Source organism: Onychomys torridus, chromosome X, assembly GCF_903995425.1.
Source record: "Onychomys torridus chromosome X, mOncTor1.1, whole genome shotgun sequence".
Taxonomy (NCBI): Eukaryota; Metazoa; Chordata; class Mammalia; order Rodentia; family Cricetidae; genus Onychomys; species Onychomys torridus.
In genome coordinates, this window is record NC_050466.1 from 55,839,055 (window position 1) to 55,860,661 (window position 21,607).

A 21,607-nucleotide genomic window follows, 5' to 3' on the forward strand; every position below is an offset into this window, starting at 1 on the left:
AAGTATTTGTGAGCATGGGCCTGCTGCTGATTCTGGGTCATGTTTTGTCAATTTTATTGTTTTCATTAGAGCTCATGCACTTTGGAAGTTTGTTTGTGCTCATTCTTTGATGTCTGGGTGAGATGAAGGTCCTGCAGAAAATATCCATGTTTGTTCTTGTCAGTCACCTAGGAGCACCTCCAGCCCAGGGTCATCCTTAATTCAATTTCCAACCTAAAGCTTTTCACCTCACACTAGCAATATGAAATACAACAGCTAACCCATATGTTTTCCAACTGTATTGAACATACTTAGGGGAATTTATTTTTCCTAACACTAAAGTTAACAAGTATTTGATGACTTCTTATTTGTGGTGGGACTGTGTGTGTGTGTGTGTGTATTCGTGCAGGTGTGTTTTTGCACATACAGAGGTTGGAGGAAAACATGTATCAGTTCTTTGCACTGTCCTCCCATTTGAGACAGTGTCTTTCACTGACCTCAGGATCATCACATAGATTGACTGGCTGGTCAGTTAACCAGAGGGACCTGCCTGTCTCTACTTCCCTAGCTCTAGGAATACAAACCTGCTCCACCATGCTCTGTTTTTTTCTGTGAATGCTGGGGATCAAAGTCGGTTCCTCATGATTATGCAGCAAACACTATGCAAAACGAGCTAACTTAATTAATACACAACAGTGGTTCTCAACCTTCCTAATGCTGCGACCCTTTAACACATTTCCTCATGTTGTGCTGACCTCCAACCATAAAATTATTTTCATTGCTCTTCATAACTGTAATTTTGCTATTGTTACGAACCATAATGTAAGTATCTGTGTTTTCCAGTGGTCTTAGGTGACCCATGTGAAAGAACCATTCAACCCTCAAAGGGGTCGTCATCTACTGGTTGAGGTAGGTAGGCTGATATGCACAAGGAGTGGTATGGGCACTTAGGGAAAGAATGGCCTGTGTACTCTATTTTGTTGTTTATCTTGAAAGAGTTCCTATCCTTCTTTTTACTGTACTTTGGTGGGATTTTTGAATCCTTTGTTTTCAGCGAAGACTTCTGAGCATAAAGCTGAATCCTTTGGTTTCTTCCCTTCCTACTCTACCTTGCTAGCTAGGTAAGGACAGGGCCACCTCTAACTTTTCCATTGCTACTCCCAGGAAAATGCTTGGGACAAATCATAAACGTGTGAATACTTTTCTTGGCATGACAGAATCTTTATTACCTGTTTTCTAGACTCGATTATAGGGAAATTTACTTTGCACTCAGGTAGTTGGGAGATTGTAAGCCATTTCCTGTTCCTGTCATGTTTGCTGAATAATGTTTTGTAAGTAGTATCATAGGCAAAACATTGATGAAACCCTGTCCCTTACTGTCTGCAACACTGGTTTTTTGCAGCCACAAGATTGAACTTCTGTTTCTTAGAACTGTGATAAGACCAATTCTGCTGGTCAGTCCCTTGGCTTTTCATTGATTTGGATTTGCTTTAAAGATACAAGGGGAAGTTTGTAAAGTAAGAGACTACTAAACATTGGAATGTCAGTGATGAAACCATAAGATAGGAATTCAGTAAAATATATTTTATGGGGAAAAATCACTAAGGATTATGTTTATACATAACCAGAGCTAGGGAGATTGCTCACTAGGTAAAAGTGCCTGATGTGCAAGCATAAGGACAGAAGATTGGGTCCCTAGAGTCAACAAAAAAGCTGTGCATGGTCATGAATGCTTGTTAGTCCAGCATTGTGAATATGTGTGTAGAGATAAGAGAATCACTGAGCCTTGCTGGCCACCAGCCCAGGAGAAAAAACTGCTTGTTCCCAGGTGCAGTGAGAGGCCTTGTCTTAAGGCACTAAGGTGGACAGCAATGGAAGTGAATTCCTAACATCTTCACCTTGCTTCCCATTTCTCTGTGGGCATTGCATCTGAATATATGCATAAACTACCCACACTCATGCTATACACAGACATAAATACACCGGCATGTATATTTTAAAGATTAAGTTTATTGCACATATCTGTTGTTCCCCAAGTCTCTATGTAAATGGTCAATCCAGGGGAAAATTAGTGGTTAAAAACCTTAAAATAAGCTGATACCATTTCAGTTACTACTATAAGTTTCTTAAAGTCTTGTTAAACACCACTGACAAACCTTAACTCACATTTAATTAATCACATAGGCATCAGAGCAAAAGCCATAAAGGAGCTAAATCAACAAACATGACCTCATGACCTTGGCCTTGCCAAGGGATTCTTAGATATGAAACCAAAATCACATGCATAAAGAGAAAGAATATGTAAATTAGGCTTAATCACAATTAAAATATTCTGTATTATAGATTGTTATCAAGAAAGTAAAATAAACAGTCTATATAATAAGGGAAGACATTTATAAATCACATATCTGATAAAGGTCTAGTAACCTTATAATACAAAATATAATTTAAAAAGAACTTTTATAACTCAACAACACAGCTTCCCAAAGACATACAAATAACCAACATACACATGAAACACACTAATTATTAATTATGTGTGTGCCTATAACTTCAGAGCTGTGGAGGGAAGGAGTAGAGACAGAAGGATTATTGTGCTTTGCCAGCTGCCAGCCAAGCTTCAGGTGCAGTGAGAGACCCTGCCTCAAGGGAATAAGCAAAACTATAAAGAAAACTATAAAGAAAAACACCCAACCAACATCCTCTTCTAGGTTCTGCAAGGGTATTTTCTCCCATATACATGCCACACTACACATACAACACCTGCATACTCACAAACACATACATACTTTAAAAAGAAAATAATTGAGACACCTATTCATACTGGTATGACTACTGTCTAAAATATGAAAACAGATACATTTGGTGAATATATACAGAAAATAAAACATTGTCCATAGATGGTAGGAATATGATTGGAATAGCCACTGTAGAAAAGAATGCAAGGGGTCATTAGAAGCTCAGAATATCAAAAAAGTGTGTATTCCCCTAGGCTGCAAACATATTCAAATTAACAGTATATACCATAGCCAAAAAGCAGAAGTACCCGCAAATGTCCATCAGGATGGATGGATCGATCAGTGGATGACTAGATAAGTAAAGGTTGGTGTTTACTAAATACTGGTGATTTCCAAAAATGTAGAATATTATTCAGCCACTGAAGACAACAGCATCTCAACATCACAATGAATAAACCGTTAAAACATTAGTAAGTAAAAGAAGCCAGACACAAACACATTGCATGATTTAATTTCTGTGAAATAGCAAAAATAGGTAGATCCATAGGGATAGAGTATATTAATAATTTTCATAACCTCTTGGAGCAAGGAATGGGAATTGACTGTTCTATGCGTACAGATTCCTTTTGGGAATGATGAAAATATTTTGGAGCTAGATAAAGGTTCTGGCTATGCAATAGTGTGAATGTACTAATCATACTGAATTGCTTACTTTAAAATCGTTAATTTATATAAATCTCACTTCAAATTAATGAAAAGTTTTAAAATTATAAGGGAATATGGTTAAAATATAGAGCCTCCCCAAACTGACTAAACATTTGTACCACACCAGAAACCCTGAAACTAGTGACATGGCTCAGTGGGTAAGGGCACTTGTTGCCAAGCTTGATGACTTCAGTTCAATCCCCAGAATCTACAAGTTGGATAAAGAGAACCAACTATTGCAAATTATCTGGCCTCCACACATGCACAGTGACATATGCACCCACTCACCCACCCAAAATAAATAAATAAGTAAGTAAGTAAGTAAATAAATAAATAAATAAATAAATAAATAAATAAATAAATGTAAAAAAAAGAGGAAATAATACTAGGCTCATTTTCTGCAGGCACATATTTAGGAAAGTTAAATTCTGATTTTTAAATCTTGGCCCACAGAACTTGGCTATCCTATTTCATGGTGTTCTAGGTGTCTATACTAATTTTCTCTCACCAAGTAACAACTTGCAACTGAGTAGCTTAAAACAAGATACATTTGCATGGTAGTTTGATTGTATTTGGCCCCCAATAAGCTCATAGGGAGTGGCACCATTAGGGGGTGTGGCTTTGTTGGAGTGGGTATGCCCTTGCTGGAGGATGCATGTCACTGTGGTGTTGGGCTTTAAGGTCTTTTTCTCAAGCTTCACTCAGTGTGACAGTCAATTGACATCCTGTTGCCTGCCTATCAAGATGAAAGGACTCTCAGCTCCAGCACCACATCTGACTGCCTGCTACCATGCTACCTGCCATAATGACTGAACCTATGCAACTGTAAGTGATCCACCCCAATTCAATGTCTTCTTTATAAGAGTTACCATGGTCATGGTGTCTCTTCACAATAATAAAAACCCTTACTAAGACAATTTGTCATTTTGGTTTCTATGGGCCAATAGTCTGAGCATGAAGGTGTTACATCCTCCATTCCACCTTATCAAGTTGCAGTGAAAGTATTAGCTGGATGTATTCTCGTCTGAAGAAGGCATGGCTAGTGAAGAATTGCCTTTATTGGCTGAATTGATCTCCACACCCATATAAACACATACTGCAATGGCACATGTGGAGATTAAAGTACAATCTCAGGCGTTAGTCCTCACCTTCTACTTTGTTAGAGACAGGATCTCTTGTTTACTGGTGGATGAACCAAGCTAGCTAGCCTGTGAACTTTCTGGTGTTCTGTCCCCTCGTCCCATCTCTCCTTGAAAGAGCTGGGATTACATGTGTGTTACCTTGCCTGAGTTTATGTGCATTCTGAATTCAGGTCCTTAAATTTGCAGGCAAATGCTTTAGCACTGAGCCCTCTCCCAGCCCAGATTCTTCTGGTTTTCATTGGCAACTCTTAGGTTCTGTTCATGTTGATTTGTATGAATGCCAAGAGGTAGGAATCATGGGGAAGGATCACTGTAGGGAATGTCTGCCTCAGGTTCCAATTCTTTTTGTTTTTTGTTTTGTTTTGTTTTGTTTTTCGAGACAGGGTTTCTCTGTGTAGCTTTGCGCCTTTCCTGGATCTTGCTTGGTAGACCAGGCTGGCCTCAAACTCACAAATATCCGCCTGCCTCTGCCTCTTGAGTGCTCGCATTACAGGTGTGCGCCACCACCGCCTGGCTCAGGGTCCAATTCTTCACTGTTTCTGATATAAAAGCTTTCAGCTTATGACTCCATAGATTATCACATGAAACAAAGAGCCTGTCCCATATTGTTGCCCACAGAGATCACGTACCTCTTTGATTTTTTGAAACACAGAATTTGGTGAGAAGATGCCTCAACTAAGGATGGTATACAGGTGTATACTACAACAGAATTTTAGTCCTTTGCCTCTGTTCCAACAATAGAGATTTTAATTTTAGACAGTAATGGTAATTGACAGACCTTTAAAAAACTAAAAAGAGGAAGAGTTTCATGTAGCCCAGACTGCCTTCAAACTTACTATGTAGCCAAAGGTGACCATGAACTCCTGATCTACCTGCCTCAAACTCTCAAGTACTGGGACTACAGGTGTGAACCATAGCCCAGAATTATATAATCCTAGGGACAGCTAGGTAAGTTCTCTGTTCAGTGAGCTACAGCCCCAGACCCATCAAATAGACGTTTAATGTCATGCTCAAGGACATTGATTCTATCTAAAAGCCCCACCCTTCCTACATCTTCATGAAACTGAAATTTTTCTTTTGTTCTTGAGCAATAAAGAAAAGTAATTACCTTTAAATTTCAGTCATTGGCTTTATAGTCACCTAAGAACATATAAAAATGTCCTTTCTCAAGTGAACCAGGAGATCGAAATGTCTCTGATGGCAATGAAACCTGTATTTTCATTGAGAAGCATAACAAGTATGCAGAAGAGTTGAAATGACTTTCGGCTTGTATTGAAATTTTATTGCAAGTGTGCTTATATCCAGATCAAAGGGGACCATTGTATTTTTATATCTAGACTATTATCCAAAGATTTCAAAAGATGGATCTGCTCTAATTTTATTCAGTGTGTTCTTTCGGGGTCCTATAATAGGTTTTTGTTTGCATGCAGGCACGTAATTAAGAGAGGGAAAAAAAATCCCTTGTTAAAATCAGCTGGGAATAATCAGAGCGATCATTCCGTGACTCATAAATATTCCATGAGTAATATGGGTGCACTGGTAATATCTAACCATTTTCCAGTTCCATTTAAAACTTTTTGTTCTTGAAGTCCTCAAGCCCAAGAGAAGATTGCTTTAAATTCTTAATCACAAGAAGAGCTCATAGGATTTCTATTTACAGCGATTTGGTTTATTTATACATGTTCAAAGACAATTAAGAAAACTAACATGTTATTTGTGATTGTTTTAGTGACTCAGGCAAGGAATGCATTGTAGCTTCAAGATGTAGATATCTGCATTCCCTTGGCTAGTTCACCAGGACCCCCACATGTTGGACCTTTAATATTTTGTTTGCCTCACCATTTTTTCATTATCGTTGTTTGAACTTGGAGCAAAGTTTATGTATATACTTAAAACAAAAAAATTAATTCCAAGCAGCTTTCTCATTAAGAAATTGTAGTTGGCTAGTCCAGAAAAGTGCTATTAAAGAGAAAAGAGATAGAAAATTGACTTAAAGGAAGAGGGAAATTCAAGCCCTTATCCCCACCCCCAGTTCTGCTTATGGCTCAGTATTTACTTCACCTGGTAGCATGGTCACCTCCTGGTGACTTGTCCATACACTTAGATTATTCCTCCTCTGTTTGCCACTTCCTCTTGGTGGAAGATGAAGGTAGGAGAGGGAAGGATTTTGAGGAAGAGAGCCTTGAGCTCCCTCTGCAGGCTCAATGATTACTGAACAAATACTGTTGTCTAGCATAATCAATGGTATCTGGCTTTCCGGACCCTTGTTTTTGTTTTGGGCTTCTTCTTTTTTTTTTCTTGCAAATTATATAATTCATCTCCTTTAAAAAAGGACTTTTAATTTTTTTGTTTCTGCAAAAATTTAACCAAAGAGAAAAAGGTTGAAGTCCGCCCCCATGTGTGTGTGTGTGTGTGTGTGTGTGTGTGTGTGTGTGTGTGTGCGCGCGCGCGCGCGCGCGCGCGTTTGCATGCATGTTTGTGTACTTCAATGGATATAGCATCATATAAACCATCACATGGCATTAAAACATTGGGATTTGGGGGAACTATCATTCGGCTATAACCTAATTAAGCTCTGTGATTAGGCATTCTAACACTTGTGTAGACCTAGATTCTCAGCCTAAGCAGCATAACTATTTGAGGCTGAATAGTTCTCTTTTGTGTAAAGCTACTGTGTACCTTCTGGAGTGCTTAGCAGCATGCTTGGCTCCACTAGATGCCATTTACATACACACAAACCAGTGTGGCCACCAAAGATATCTCCACATTAACAAATGTTCCCTGGGAGGGAAAATTGACCCTATTTGAGAAATACTGGCCTCAGGAAACCATAAGAAATGAGATTGAGGACTACAAAAACAAAAAACAAAAAACAAAAAAAAGTGGAGGAGAGATTTCAGATCAATAACTGAATTACTACATTTGTCTTGAGCCCAAGACCTGTGTTCCACAAACCAGAGATCTAATATTAGAATCTTGTGAAAGAAAGCTTTGCTTCCTTTTATCTTCTTAGAAGATCTTCATCGGGTGTCATGAAGCATCAATTCCAAGGGTTACAGTGAATTTGAGGGAATGCATTCAGTGGTTTCTTTAGTACATCTGCAAATGTTATAAATAAGGCAGAGGGCAGAGAGTATGCAGGTGCTCAAGTCTTTCCTTCGGAATATTATTCATGTGTAACATTTTCTTTCTTGACGCAACAACAAAAGCTCTTGACTAGAGTCCAATTCTGCTATTTTTTTTGTGATGAACAGGTTCTCTGTCCCCCCACCAAGAAAGGTTTTTGTACTAATAACAACTGCCAAATAGTAAAAACAAAATGCAAGGCAAGGCATTTAAGGGGAGTTGGTGCTGGCGATAAGTTTGTCTTCACATAGTTCCATGGATCTTGGCTAGCTGATTTTGCCCTCCAGGAGACATTTGACAGTGTCTCTACATATTTGATCTTCAAAACTGGGTGAGGGGCTGCCCTTTTCACCTGCTGAGCTGCTGAATATCCTGCAGCACATGGGATAGCCCCAAAGAGAGAGAGAATAAAAACCACATTGTCTGGCCCCAGAAGTCAAAGCTGAAAAACCCTGACAGAGATGTGTGGGAAAGGAGGTGCTCTTTACATAAAGTGACCTGGAGTCAGAGGAAAAATATTTTTTGCCAAGAAAAAAAATCACTCCTCTTCTGGCTTGTGGGAGTTTCTTTGGGTCTATCACAGATTATTCACTCCATTCTTTTTTTAAAGCAGAGCATCTTGGAGTTGGTAATAGTCAGGACATTCCAGAGCACTAGCTCTTTTGAGCAGATTCTGAACAGAACATCTTGGGATGTATATTGGAGGGTAGAAGAAGAGTGTGCTGGGGCTATAGCTCAGTTGGTAGAGTGCTTGCCTAGCAAGCACTAAGGCCGAGGGGCTAATCTTCAGCACCATGTAAACCCTAGTATGGTTGGGACATACATATAATCCTAGTGCTAGGGAGGTGAATGCTGTGGGATTAGAAGTTCAGGGTCATCTTCAAGCACATAGTCAATTAGAGGCCAGCCTTAGAAACATGACATCTTGATTTTTAAAAATAACTCTTTGATTAAGGGAGAAGCTGCTAAAATGGAGGGAGGGGCAATGAAATCTTTTATCCTTTGCCTGTAGTTCACCTCAGTGAAAGCAGAAACTTTCAAAAGTGAACTGAAGAACACAGTCGATTACCAAGAATGTCACCCAGAATGTTCTTCCAGGCACAGCATCCCCTAAAATTGGGGTTTCCTGACATCTGTTCCTTCACAGTGCCATACTGTAGCTTTTCTTTTCTCCTTCCAGCCACAGATCAGCCTGGAAGAGGTCCCAGAGAAATTTAATTTTGTCATCCCAATCTTTCCCAACTCTTGCTTGGGCTCTGCTATCTTTACTTTCTTAGCATTTCCCATTTTGGTTGCCACTGAGCTGTGAATATCCTTGAATCCTCCATGTTTCAGGTTTCTTTTCTCTAATAATAGACACAGCAAAGGTCTTCTCTGCTTGAAAGACACTACTTCCAATTGAAGATTAAAAATGAAGATAGTAAGGTTTCTTTGCCACTCCCCTTTCCATTTTCTTATCTGTGTAGTATGTGCATAGATGCATGTTTCCAGGCATACATATGCGATGATGGTGATGTTTGCTGGTGGTGATGATGCACATATATGTGTGTTCATATGAAGACCTGAGATTGATGTCTGGAATCATCCCCCCATTGCTCTTCTGCCTATTCACCTTGGCAGGGTTTCTTGGTCAAACCCAGAGGTCACTGATATGGCTAGTCTTGCTAGACAACCTTCTCTGAGAATTTGCAGTCTGCCACTTTCCAAGGCTGCAATTAAAGATGAGCCACCAAGCCCACCCAGAATTTCATATAGATTCTGGAGTGCTGAGCTTAGGTCCTCAAGTTTGTGAGGTGACTGTTTTAGCCACGGAGTCATCTCCAAAGCCCAAGAGTTTTTTAATAGACTTTCATTGGTTAGATAATTAATTATTTGCACAGTACTGGGGATTTAATTATATGAGCCACAAAAATGCCAGGCAAACACTCTACCAAGCAAGCTACATATTCAGCCCACACTGGTAAGATCTCTAAACATATGGTTAGAATATTAAAAACAAACTCATTCAAATTGTCAAAATGTCAGTGTAGCTATCAATATAAATCATTACTATAGTCCATCCTGGTCAGTGAAAAATTTGAACCAGTTGGGATATGGACTTCCCGTCTAACATCTCTCTTTTGTACCATCTTTGCCTTATATTTCAGTGTGTGTGTTGGGGGAGATTCATTTGTGTGAATGAATGTCCAGTGCAACAATTAGTATGAAGTTGAATTAGAAATTTCCAGAACTCCAACCTTATGTGTACTGAACGTAGTCATTCTTGGGAGCGATGGAGGGGGTGGGCATCATCTTCAAGTGCATTTCACATTTCTTTAAGTGTGCCAGGCTTGTTTTGGAGACTCTTTTGGCAATACTACAGTAAAATTCTGTTAGTACCTTCTGTTTCATAATTAAGAACAGGACTAGAGGGCTGGGTGCAGGGCTGTGGCTCAGTCAGTGAAAGTGATTGCCTCACAAATAGGAGGACTTCAATCCTAAGAACCCATTCTGGAAGTGATGGAACATGCTGGCAAACTAGTGCTGGAGGATACAGAGGCAGAAGGATCCCTGGCATTAGCTGAACTGGTGAGCTTCAGGCTTACTGACACTATCTCAAAGCAGTGGATAGAATTCATAAGAATGATTCCTAAAGTTGTCCACTGCCTCTACATGAATGAGCATACACATGCACACACACCCACCTACACATGTGCATACACACACACACACACACACACATACATATTATTTATAAAATATATATAAATGTATAAAAAAGTTTAAAAAATTGAGACTAGGGATGTAGTTTAGTGACACTGGTAGCCCAGGATATACAAGGCCCTGAGTTCAACTCCCGATACCCTTTCTTCAAAAAAAAAAAAGAAAGAAAAAATTCAATAAACTGTAATAAAAAGGTGGAAGAATTAGGCACTGCACTTAGAAATAAGAATCTTGATCCTAAGGTTTTATAACATACTGATAATTGATAGGCATTGCTACATGTCTATCCAATGACAAGGGTGAAATTAAGAAAGCACATTTCACATCTGTTTCTGGTAAACTAAGGAAAATGGAATTGGTGTGCTTCAGCAGAAGATTCCTTCACCAGAAGCCCTTTGGCCCTTCCTTACTGCCTCTGCAAAGAAAATAAATGAGGACTGGCAGTCATGTTCTCAGAGCAGTGGCAATTAGGTTAAGGAAATTCTCTGTGGAAGATGTGATTGTGATTGTGGGAACTGCATCTCTCATGCTTGCCTTGTGGCTCTTAAGTCTGCCAGTTAGATAAACATTGAAATCATAGGCACCAAATGAAATGAAATTCCTTCCTCTGAAAATTCTAATGCTTCCTTTGGTATATTTAGTTGTTGTTGCTATTAATTGTAAAGCTCCTTGAGGACATAGTCCATGGTTCATTTCTTTTTGTTTTTCTTTCTTCTTTCTTCTTTCTTTGATTTTTTTTTAAAAAGCCAATACATATCACAAGATGTAATGAAACAGAACACACTAACAGAATTTCATAAGCACTGCCAAATGAGTCTGAAACCTGGCCATGGGTCCATTTCAAAAAAATAAAAATGTGAAACTGGGTCTTGGGGAGATGGCTTAGTGAATGAAATTTTTGCTGCTTGAGCATGAGAACTTGAGTTTGGATACCCAGTACCTCCTTAAAATCTGGGTGTGGAAGTGTATGTCTGTAACCTTGGTGCTGAATATTTCTGATAGATACTGCTGTGAACCATCCAGGATTTAAAATCACCTAAGAGACAAGCTTGCACACTTCAGCAAGAGATGGTCTACGCTAAGCTAGCTAAAGGGCATGATCCTGGGTAATTATATACATTAAGTTCTTTGAGGTGAAAAGACTCACCCACTGTTCTCTGTCTGGGATCCTGAACTGTATAACATGGAGAAAGCTAGTTGAGCACCAGCATAGCATTTATCCATCCCTTTCTGCTTCCTGATGTGGATGTGATGTAAACAGCTGCCTCAGAGTGCTATAGCCCTGATTTCCTCACCATGATGTACCCTTCAACTGTAAACCACAACAAACCTCTTATCCCTTAAGTGGCTTTTGTCAAGGTATTTTATGTATCATAGCAACAGGAAAAGAAATTAAGACAGGCATGTTGGAGGAAGGTGTTTTTCCTGAATAGAGTATATGGCATGAAGAATTAGGGATACAAACAGTGAAGTGATAAAACTCTCTAGTGTTTGGAAACAAGGCCAAATTCAAATCAGAAATGGCACAAGGGAGTATGGGATAAGATAGGGTCTGAAGGTAGTATTTGAGAGGAACCTACATATACTTCAGGATGGAATGGAGCTGAGCCAAAAGAGGCTCGGGAGTGTTGGTTAGAAGGCTGTTCTACTAATTCAACTCCAAAAAAGGATTGAAAAAACTCCTTTGGATAGTTTGAATTTGGAATCAGCAGAGGCAGAAACTATCATATATCCTAGGATGTATGCATGAATCCGTTATTCCTGTAGTAATACTTTGGAACAAATTGCCCCTATGCTCCATGGCTTACAAAAAAACCCAAAACATTTCATTTTATTATTCATAAGCTTTGAGTTATATGGAATGGCTCCAATGCTCTCTAGAACATGGTGAGATTGATTCTAGATTTTGAACTCCAAGCTTCCATTAACCTCTAGGCCTAAGCTGAAGGGATGAGTTACAGTAAGTAGGTCAAAGGTCAAGTCAATTTGCACAAGTAAACATAGAGTTTCAGATTGAGTTCTGTTCCTTTGGTCAGCATAAGTTATTATAACAAAGCCTGGTTTAATTGGGCAGGGAAGTTAACTTATTTCAAGAAGATTTTAGGAGCAAATATGCATATACTCACAACTAGCATGACTTTTTTTTTGAAGTGCAACTGCACAGATCATCTACCTTAACATCTTTTGGTGGCCCCTACTTACATGAATGTTAAAACCATCTATGTTCAACCTGTACTGAGATCTTGACCATGGCTATACAGTCATTCCTGTTTCATTGCTGTCTGAAATATTGATTTTGAAAGTCTTATCACACAAGGAGTGTTATGTCCCATATAGGCTCATGTGTTGGAACACTTGGTGCCCAGCTGGTGGTAACTGTTTGGGAAGGCCATGGAACCTTTAGGAGGGTGGAGCCTTGCTGGAGGAAGTGAGTTATTGGATGGTGGACCTTGAAATGTTATAGCCCAGCCCCACTTGCTGTTCTCTCTCTCTCTCTCTGCTTCCTGTGTGCCTTTGAAATGTGACAGACTAGTCTCCTAATCCTGTCTCCATGCCTTCCTGCCAGGATGAAGAATATCCTTCTAGATTTGTAAGACAGTGTAAACTTTCTCCCTTGAATTGTGTTGTCACACCTTTAATCCCAGCACTCGGGAGGCAGAGCCAGGCAAATCTCTGTGAGTTCGAAGCCAGCCTGGTTTCCAAAGTGAGTTCCAGGAAAGGCGCAAAGCTACACAGAGAAACCCTGTCTCAAAAAAACAAAACAAAAAAAAAATGCATTGTCAGGCTTTTTGTTGCCAAGGAGACAAGTACCTGATACAAAGGGATTGTGGCATGTTAATTCCAGCACTCAAAAGCAGAAGTTGCTGAATCTCTGTGAATTCAAGTCCAGACTGCACTATATAGTTGAGACCCTATCTCAAAAATAAATAAATAAATAAATAAAAAATAACAGTGACAGGGGTCTTTGAAATACTCATTTGTACTAAACCCACAAGTCACATCTAAAGGATAAAAATGTTTGATTGTTCAGATTCAAAGAGAAATGATTGTTCCATCACATTATGTAACCTAGCACCAAAAGTCTGATTTTTTTTATTTTTTATTATTATTATGTGTTTTAATTTTATACATCAGCCATGGGTCCCCCTGTCCTCCCCCTCCCGCACCCACCTTCCCCCTAGCCCTTCCCCTCCATTCCCATGTCCTCCAGGACCAAGACACCCCTGGGGATTCATTTAAACCTGGTAGATTCAGTACAGGCAGGTCCTGTCCCCTCCTTCCAGGCTGAGCATGTGTCCCTGTGTAAGCCCCAGGTTCCAAACAGCCAGCTCATGCACTAAGGACAGGTCCTGGTCCCACAGACTGGGTGCCTCCCAAACAGATCAAGCTATTCAATTGTCTCACTTATCCAGAGGGCCTGTTCTAGCTGGGGCCTCCACAGCCATTGGTTCATAATTCATGTGCTTCCATTCGATTGGCTATTTGTCCCTGTGCTTTTCTCAATCTTGGATTCAACAATTCATGCTCTTGCAGTCCCTCCTCTTTCTCAACAGTTGGATACCTGGAGCTCCACCTGGGGCCTGGCTGAGGATCTCTGCATCCACTTCCATCAGTTATTGGATGAGAGTTCCAAGACGACTGTTAGGGTGTTTAGTCATCTGATCATCAGACTAGGTCAGATCAGGCTTTCTCTCGACCATTGCCAGCAGTATACAGAGGATATATCATTGTGGATTTCTGGGGACCTCTCCAGCACTCTGCCTATTCCTGTTCTCATGTGGTCTTCATTTATCATGGTCTGTTATTCCTTGTTCTCCCTTTCTGTTCTTGATCCAGCTGGGATCTCCAGCTCCCCTAAGCTTTCTTTCCCTCAAATCTTGCCCTTCATTACTCCCACTGTTGTCCAGATTGTTCATGTAGATCTCATCCATTTCTCTGTCATTGGGTGATCCCTGGGTCTTTCCTAGGGTCCCGTTTTCTAGGTAGCCTCCCTGGAGTTGTGTAGCAGTCTAGTCATCTTTGTTTTACATCTAGTATCCTCCTATGAGTGAGTACATACTATGTTTGTCCTTCTGAGTCTGGGTTACCTCACTCAGGATGATTTTTTCTAGATCCATCCATTTGCCTGCAAACCTCAGGATGTCATTGTTTTTCTCTGCTGAGTAGTATTCCATTGTGTATATGTACCATATTTTCTTTATCCATTCTTCAGTTGAAGGGCATCTAGGTTGTTTCCAGGCAGGTTCTGGCTATTACAAACAATGCTGATATGAACATAGCTGAGCAAATGCCCTTGTGGTATGATTGAGCATTCCTTGGGTATATGCCCAAGAGTGCTACAGCTGGGTCTTGGGGGAGATGGATTCCCACTTTTCTAAGGAAGCGTCATATTGATTTCCAAAGTGACTGTACAAGCTTGCATTCCTACCAGCAGTGGAGGAGAGTTCTTCTTGCTCTACATCCTCTCCAGCATAAGCTGTCTACTGTGTTTTTGATCTTAGCCATTCTGACAGGTGTAAGGTGGCATCTCAGAGTCGTTTTGATTTGCATTTCCCGGATATTAGGGATGTTGAGCAATTCCTTAAATGTCTTTCAGCCATTTGAACTTCCTCTGTGGAGAATTCTCTGTTTAGTTCTATAGCCCATTTCTTAATTGGACTGTTGGGCATTTTGATGTCTAATTTCTTGAGTTCTTTATATATTCTGGATATCAGCCCTCTGTCAGATGTCAGCTCTACCCCTGAGCTAAATCCTCAACCACCCTGATTTTTTTTAATGTTGAGGAAGTTATGAAAACTTTGAATGCAGCCTTATAAAACAACTTATCTTTCCTAATAGCTTACATCAGGAACAGCTGCACAGTCACGTAAACAAGTTGACTAAGTACTTTTCAGTTTGAATTGGAAGATGCTTTTCCTTCCCTTAATAAGAAAAATGAAGTCTGCAGGAATAGTTCAGGAGCCATTTCTGAATGAGCTATTTGGCTCTTGGAAGATTTTACATGTCTGTGAGGTATATAGCAAATCATAGCTGCTCATCTGACTGCTGTCATATCCAGATGTCATTAGAAAGCACTTTCATGTGCTGCCTTGTAGGGAAGGCTTGAGAACTGCTTCACCTACCATCTGACTTTATCCCAGGAGCCCATCCTCTGACTCTGTTCATATCCACTGGACTCCCTTGGCAGTTGTCATATTTGTATAGTATAGGCCACTTAATAGAGAAGCAGCAAAATTACTGTAAGCAGTATGGCACCCAAATGGAATACTTCAGTTTCTGACTTCTCCAGAATTATTCTAAATGCAATCAAAGAGATAAGAGACCCAGCATCTAATTCTCCAAATTTATTTATTTATTATATATTTTATTTATTCTTTGAGAATTTCATATATACAAACAATATAGTTTGATCATATCTACTACCCCTCCCCTTTCCAACTTTCCCAGTCCTGCCCCCCACATCCCTTTCCCAACTTATTTCCTTTCCTCTTTCTCATCTTCCTCTTTCTTCTTTTTGCTCCTTCTCCTCTTCCTCTAATTAGCGCCGTCCCTATGTGATGGGTGTAGGGTCATCCACTGGAGGATGGGCAGTGTATAAGCAGCCATACTCCTAATTAAACTGGCTCTCTCTTCCTTAGCAGCCATCGACCACTATTAGCACTCAGCTAGGGCTGGGGTCTCATGAGCCCTTCCTACTTCTGTATTGGGAAGCTGATTGGCTTCATATTGTGCAGGCAGCTAAGGCTTCTGTGAGTTCATGAGTGGATTGACCTTTTCATGTCCAGAAGGCACTATTTCATAGCAATCTTCACTACCTCTGGATCATACAATCTTCCCACCCCCTCTTCCTCTATGTTCCCTGAGCTTTGGGAAAAAGAGGCTGATAAAGATGTCCCATTTGGAGCTTAGCATACTACTTTCACTCATTTGCTACACTTTGACTAGGTGTGAGTCTCTATGTTAAGTGATGTCCACTACACTTAGAGCCTTCTTTGCAGAGGACTGAATGCTACACAAATTGATGGGTATAACCTAAAGGTATAATTATAAATTTTTTAAAAATTATTTCTCTGAGTGTTTTCACACAATAGGTTTTGATCATATTTATCACTCTCCCCTAACTCTTCCCAGATCCACCCCTTCTTCCTTACCCACTGAACTTGATGTCCTTAAAGTCCTTAAAGATCAATTTTCTGCCTCCGCTTACTGAGTACTGGATTTACTAACCCAAGCCACTGACTCCTGATTTATGTGGTGCTGTGGGTGAAACCTAGGGACTAGTCCATGCCTACTGAGCATTCTACCACCTTAGCTACATCTCCAACTCCCATATACTCTAAATTAATGTAGTTTTAATAATGAAATAGGAATACTAAGCATTGGATTAGAAAAGTTACAAGTTGAATAAATGGATTTTTAGCAACTCTGCCAAAACAGCAAATGTAAAGATGAGTACCGTTGGTGGGTTACAGTTCCTCCCCAACAATGATATTAAAGTATGTTTGGAAGTTAATCAAGGAAGTCACAGCACTTCTTGACAATTTCACCAGGGCCAGATAAGTTAGCATGCAAAAGCAATGCATGCACCTGTAACAACCACATGAAGAGTGGATTTGCTTCTTCCAATGCTGGTCACATCAGAGCTTCTTATAAGGCAGAAGGCAAGTCTGAATGGGAGATTATAGAAAAATAGGCACAGGAAGCAATTTGCAAATGGAACACACCAGCTTCCCAACTGAACACCTCTTCATGCAATGATGAGACCATCTGTGCAGACTGGGGCTGGCTGAGCCTATCAGCCTTATTCAAAGAGTGACAAAGATGAACTTTCCCTTGTCAACACACACACACACACACACACACACACACACACACACACACATACACATACACATACACAGAGAGAGAGAGAGAGAGAGAGAGAGAGAGAGAGAGAGAGAGAGAGAAGAGAGAGAGAGAGAGAGAGAGAAGAGAGAGAGAGAGAGAGAGAGAGAGAGAGAGAGAGAGAGAGAGAGAGAGAGAGGAACAGAGAGACAGAGAGACAGAGACAGAGTGACAGAGAGGGATGGGTGGGGGTTAGGGTACACACATGACCTGAGGAGGTCAGAGAACAACATTCAGAAGCAGTTTTCTTCTTCCACTGTGAGTTCCAGAACTCAAAGTCAGATCATCAGGCCTGCACAGCAAGCACTTTGACCTGATTTGTGATTTTGTGGCCTAGTTTGGGTTTTATTTTGTTGTGCTTTTGAGACAGGCCTAGTCGGGCCTCAAGCTCAATATGCAGTTGAGGATATTCCTGAACTTCTCATACTTCTACCTCTCCCTGGAGAGTGCATTCCAGGCTTATACTGCTCATGTGGTGCTGGAGATGGTTTCGTGAGTGCTAAGTAAGCAGTCTACAACTGAGCTACAAGCCCTGGCCATCAGGTGTTCTAGTGATAGTGTAAAGAACAGACACTGTTGGATTTATGTTTACTGAGCTCTTTTTGCTGTTTCCATCCAACCTCTCTCAGCTCCTACACACAATGTCTTTTCTGTAGATTTTGGTACAAATTTGGATTGCTTTTCCCCAATTAATTTTGGCATAGACTATAGGGCTGCAAAAAAAAAAAATCTGTGAAGAGATGGTACAAATGGCAAAGAAATGCACCTAGATTTCAACTGTTACTTGTAGATATCTCTAGACTAGTGGCTAGAATTATGCAAGAGAAATGAAGGGAAAGTTCAGCATGACTCTAATGAAGACAGCTTGGATATGAGCATGCAGCTTAACAGAAGAAAATCATGCCAGTATGATAATCAAATGGAGATTAGTGCTTTGCATTCTGAGCCATTCCTGCCCATTCCTCCTGCTCACAATAGCTTCTTAGACTATGTTCTCCTTAGCCAGACATTCTTCCTTCTCTTCTGAAACTGATTCCTACTATTCAGGATGAAACTGAAGAATTGCCCTTTCATGGAAGAGCTTCCAAATCCCACATGCAAGATTCTGCATCATTTCTCAGTGTGACTACAACATCTTCTGGCTGGTTTTCCTACCCTATTCCTGTGTGTGACTCACCTGTGAGCTTCTTCCTGTGTCAGCTTCCTGAGGACTAGGATTACAGGCATGAGCCAATAGGAAGCCTATAGACTAGCAGTGGATCTTCCCTTGGACTTGATATAATTTGTCTGTTTATTAGGTATACTTTAACAGCTGATGGGAATCTATAGTCTTTATTTTGTCCAGTGTGTATGAATATTCATACAGTTCCCTTTAGAAATATCAATGTGTCTGATTAGAAGCTGTTTGTGATTCTGCTAACAGATTATGTAATAGGGAGTGAATGCATGTCTCACCTGTCTGAAAGCAGAAGAAAAAGGATGCATTCCATTCTCAAGAAAAGACAGGTGGATGGATCTGTATGTAACCACCACACTCCTGGGTACAGTGCTTGGCACCGAATGAGCAGGTATTTATATTATCTAAGGTGCCAGCAGCTATGACAAAGACCAAGAGACAGTCACATCAATCATTTGCTCCCTAGCATCTCTTCAAAGGTGGAGTGAGTTGGAAGTGTGGGAGTTTCAATTGCCTTTTCTGATGATTTACTTGACAATCGCACAGAAGCTTAATTGGAAATACAGGAAAGTGATAGATGATAGATAGTTTAAGTAAAGGAGGAAGTCTAGCAGTGAAAGAAGAGACTATATAAATGACCATATACTGCTTAGATACTTTATGAAAATTGATTAATATTGATTTAAGAAACAAAGATACTTCTATCACACCCTCCAACCAGAGTGCCTGGGACAAAGAAACAGGCAGTGTTATGAGAGATAGGGAATCAAAGCCTCAGACCTTTGAGCTAGTAAAGTCTTTGTATTGAGTACATTTTTCGATTGGAATTCTTGACTCATAAGAGATTTGCTAGAAACAATTGACCTGCAAAACTGACAGGTTTTTAATCGTTGTAATTGAATAAAACTATTGGAATGTGTCCCTGTAAGTGAATTCTTTGGAATGACCATTGAATTAATAAGCTCATCATTTTTTTCTCAGAGTTTATTGGTTTTGAATAAAGATTGACTTACCATCTTTCACAAACTACAACCCAGGCCCAGGCTTTCAGAAAAAATGAGATAGGGTGGGGCATGGGCATGATGATGTCTGTGTGTAACCAGGCTAGGCAGTAAATAATAATGACTGTGGCTCATTTTCTTCCTGAGGGCATACAGTGTATCCACCAGTGCACAATGCTTTGTCTTAAATATAGGAATGGGCATTTTCTTGGAGGCCAATTCTCATAAGGCCAAAAAGGAAGACTCAAAATGTGACCACAGAGCATTGGACTTCTTTTCACTGCGCTCCATTGAGCATTTATTATCCAAATTTGAGACAATGAAAGATGTGTTTTAATTAACTTTAAGTCTCTCCAGTGAGTTCTTGGACCCTTCACTTCTGTTCACACAGCTCAGATGATCTACAGGAACAATACTGTGCCTGCTTCTGCTCACACAGCTATGGGGAATCAGTTATTTTCCAAGGCTTGTTCAGAGGTAGGCAATTTTTGAGTGTATGTCAGGCCAGTGATTCCAAGAAATGCTCCTCAAGATGTGTTTTTAACCACAGAGTAATGCCAGGGAGTGTTTTAAAACAAGCATGTAATGAAGAAGCCAAGTGCAGCTATACTTTTTTCTTGCTTGTTGTATATTTTTCTTAATAGTTTTTAATTTAAAGTCTTTAATATTACTACAGCAGAGTTGATAACTTTCTGGCCTTTACTTGCATTCATTCTCTCATTTCCCAGAAGGAGCACATGACGCCCTTTAGGTCCTCAATGTGAAACAAATTGTGACAGCCCTTTGGAAACGGGGGGGAGGAATCCTTGCATTCCTTCCCTGTCACAGTTCATTCATACATTAGACCATTATTAAGCAGTAATTAAATGTCTCATAATATTGGGCATGGAGGGTGTGAAGGTAAGTCTTGTATTTCTAAATTTGTCAAGCCAAGGGAGACAGAGTTTGGTGACCCTGTATACACATGGACATGTGTTAAGTAGACCTGCTACAGTAAACATGCCTTGTAATCACATATGAATCTCTCCTTCATAGCCCTGGACCCTGGGAAAGTATCAGGTGGGGCTTCAGTAAAGTGAGAAGACACAGAGGAAGTATTCACCAACTAATTTGGAAGCTGCTTTGGCATTACATCCTGCTCAATCCAGAAACTCATCTCTAAGCCCAAACTGTAATGATCCAGAGCAGCACCATGGGACTGAATCAGCCATGCTCTTCCCACTGTTCTTACCTAAGGTACTGGAGCAGTAAGAAAGTCCAGAGGATGGAATTGGGGTGCTATCTCTGAGTTTCCTTATCTGTTTTAAGTCTTGATCTCTTTATCTATAAAGTAGAGATGTAATAGTATTAATAGAGACAATCAGGGAACTAGGCAGAGTGACATATTACACCTTACTATGCTCCTTGCATGGAAGCATCCATTAATTTAATGTGCTTTGGTAAGTATATATTAGGGTTCTGCTCGAAAGTTGCTATATTCCATTCCCATTTGTCACCCAGTTTCTTTCACCAGTTCCTTTCATTGTGCCTTTAAAAAAAAACTACCCATCATTCACCCAAATGGACATCATGAAATGCACTGTTTTTTTTTTTTTCATTACACTTTATCTCAGGCTGCAGACAACTGATTGCATGAGGGTATTGCAGCCACACAGGTTCCTAACATAATTAGCTCATTGGAGCTTCCCATCATGAATCTTTCCCATCCTCCTTTCTCTCTAACTCCTCAAGGGCAAGCTGAGCCAGGGTAGACTTTTTCTCTTTACCTGCCCTTCCTTTGTAATACAGACTATATAACAGAATCACTTGCTGAGTGTCCTGAGACCATTCCTTGGGCCTGTCTTCACCCATATGACCAATCTCAACCTGTTTCGTCATTAAAAGTTTGAGAGATTGCTGGGTACGCTGGTGCAACCCCAGCACTCAAGAGGCTGGGACACGAGGATCATGAGTGTCTGGCTCAGCCTTGGGTACATCATGAGACTCTATCTCAAAAAAGTGAGGAGTTGAACATACAGCAGCACCCCTAGCTGTGGATATTGGCCATTGTTTGCTCCTGGGAGAGGAGCCAGTTTTCTCTAAGAACGTAGCCCCTGGTTAGGCCAACCATGTTCCAGTAGAAGACCTCACACTTAAGAAAGTTTGTGAAGC

General features: G+C 40.3%; 1 protein-coding gene across 3 annotated transcripts in view; it reads left to right on the forward strand.

Moving 5' to 3' along the window:
• The window catches only part of Frmpd4 (FERM and PDZ domain containing 4), a 914,754-nt gene that overhangs the window by 102,718 nt on the left and 790,429 nt on the right, over positions 1–21,607 (forward strand). The gene's annotated exons all lie outside the window — the stretch shown is intronic.